We start from the raw sequence: 2,315 nt of genomic DNA, 5'->3' as shown, positions 1-2,315 counted from the left end.
CTTATAATAAAAGCAGAAAAAATGTGAGACTTAAAACTAATTACACTATTCATTGTGTAACTGGAAGAAATTGAACAATTTTATCACAGCATGCCAAGCTGATTCTTGCTACTAATGTTACAACAATCAGCCCACTGTTTTTTATTTCAATGAATCTGCATTTTTTTATGTTTGTTAAATAGTTGGCTCACTAATGCAGTAACTTTAACTTGTGGCGTAAGCCTATAATTAATCCAAGCTATGTGGGCTAGTTACAAATTGATGAATATGTTTGCACTCTGGTCACAACTGGGCGTGGTGGGACGACACTTGTTCAAGGCTTTATTTTGTCTAAGCAGGGTGCTACATAAATTTTAAGAAACACTTGCCCAGTTGGGCAAGTAAATTTTTTTATAGTTGGATATACTTGCCCTAAATACTATTTAATTTGCTTGAAAAATCCTTGAAAAAAAAGTTTTACCTCTTCAAAGGAAAGATTTGTGGTTATATAAACCATTGCCCCTTTTCTCTCTTTTGACATGAACTGATCTACCTTGTTTTTGCATTTCTTTTTCCAAAGTGAGTTTATCTTGCCTGCCATGAGCAAAATTAGGGTCAATATCATATATCGACCCTACTTTTGGTCATTCTACTGTGAGAATTTTGCTTGCCCATTTCGGGCGAGTAGTTTTGGTCTTTAATTAAAAACACTTGCCTGACTCTAACTTTTACTTGCCAGGGCAATGGGGCAAGTGCTTATGTAGCACCCTGGCTCTATTAGATAGGGTTAGGTTTAGGCCCGGTTTGAAAGTCCATTTTTGATGCACGTGTACACGGCGTGTTTTTCGGTCGTGTACACGTTGTAAACACTGAGTGAGAGTGAGTTACAGTATGTTTTCAGTGTTTCCTACATGTAGCCTAAGTCACGGTTTTAAAGCTTACCTGAGAAGTTAGAAGTATCAATCCACAAAAATTGGTGCAATTAAAAAGTTTACTCAGCGTAGCAGCGCATTAAATTAATAAAGAATGCAAAAGTAAATCAGTGCAGGGCCCTAGTTAACGCCGACGTTCGTTGCATGCGCATTTTGCATACTGTACCGTACATGCATGCACAGATCGCTGCAGAATTAAGTGTAACTGAAGTTATCGATTGATTTTCATTATTTTATTGCCAATTTGAGGAGCGTGTGTTTGTAGGCTTGTAGCATATGTTTATGAGCGTATAACACAGTAACTGGAGCAATGATCGCTGTCGCAATTGGTGATCCTCAAATTGGCTCTAAAAGTGATTGAAGAACGCTTTCGAGAGTCTCGTTAGGTGTAATACGCTCATACACCTGTGCTACAAGCCTACAAACACACGCTCCTCAAATCGGCAATAAAATAATGAAAATCAATCGGTAACTTCAGTTACACTCAATTCTGCAGCGATCTGTGCATGTATGTACGGTACAGTATGCAAAATGCGCATCCAACGAACGTCGGCGCTAACTAGGGCCCTGCACTGACCGGAGCATACCCATTTCGTGTGGTACAAAAACTTGAGTCTCCACAATAAATGTGGATTAAATCGGCGATTTTGGAAGGTTAATTGAAATATATTGACATATTAGTGATTAAAACATGTGCAGTGTCTTAGAACTAAGAATTAATGTGAGGCTGTGAGCTTGTTCACTGACTTTACAGTCCCACGCAAGCTTTATGCAGATGCTACCGTGTACACGGTGATGGAATTTTGTACACGTGCACTGACTTGACCGTGCGTGTACACGTGTACACGTGTACACGTGTACCCGAAACAGGCCTAGTTAGGTTGCAATGTTAGGTTTAGGATGGGGTATACTTTTAATTCCAGGGTTTAAGTTGGTCATTCCATTCATAGCGAAATTTACAGAAGAGCAAATGCCAAGGAACCGTTGTTGCATTAAGCCTGTAATAAGTCCAAGATATGTGGGCTAGTAAATTTAAGTAAAATCACCTTATAATTCTACAAATAATGATTTAAAAGTACTAATTTTGGGAAAAACAAATTGCCTGCCCCCCAAAACATATGAAAACCAGAGAAAAAGATCACCAAATAAAGAAGTTGTGGCCAAAACTATAATTTTGGGGGGTTTGGGCGGCCATTTTTTTGGTTTTTACCCAGACCGTTTTTTTTCTCGGACCTGAGACAAAAAATATTATCATTTCATGTTGACATAATGTAAAAGGAATACAAAACAAGTGGAATGCCTCTGGCTGTCTCACCTGCATCACGCGATTCAATATACATGTAGCAGCAGTGCTGACTTTGAAAACTACAATAAAATAATAAAATACTACGTTCATTGACATTT

This window comes from Lytechinus variegatus, chromosome 1 (assembly GCF_018143015.1).
Source record: "Lytechinus variegatus isolate NC3 chromosome 1, Lvar_3.0, whole genome shotgun sequence".
Classification (NCBI taxonomy): domain Eukaryota; kingdom Metazoa; phylum Echinodermata; class Echinoidea; order Temnopleuroida; family Toxopneustidae; genus Lytechinus; species Lytechinus variegatus.
The sequence above is the reverse complement of the archived record's forward strand: the minus strand, read 5'-3'. Positions refer to the sequence as shown.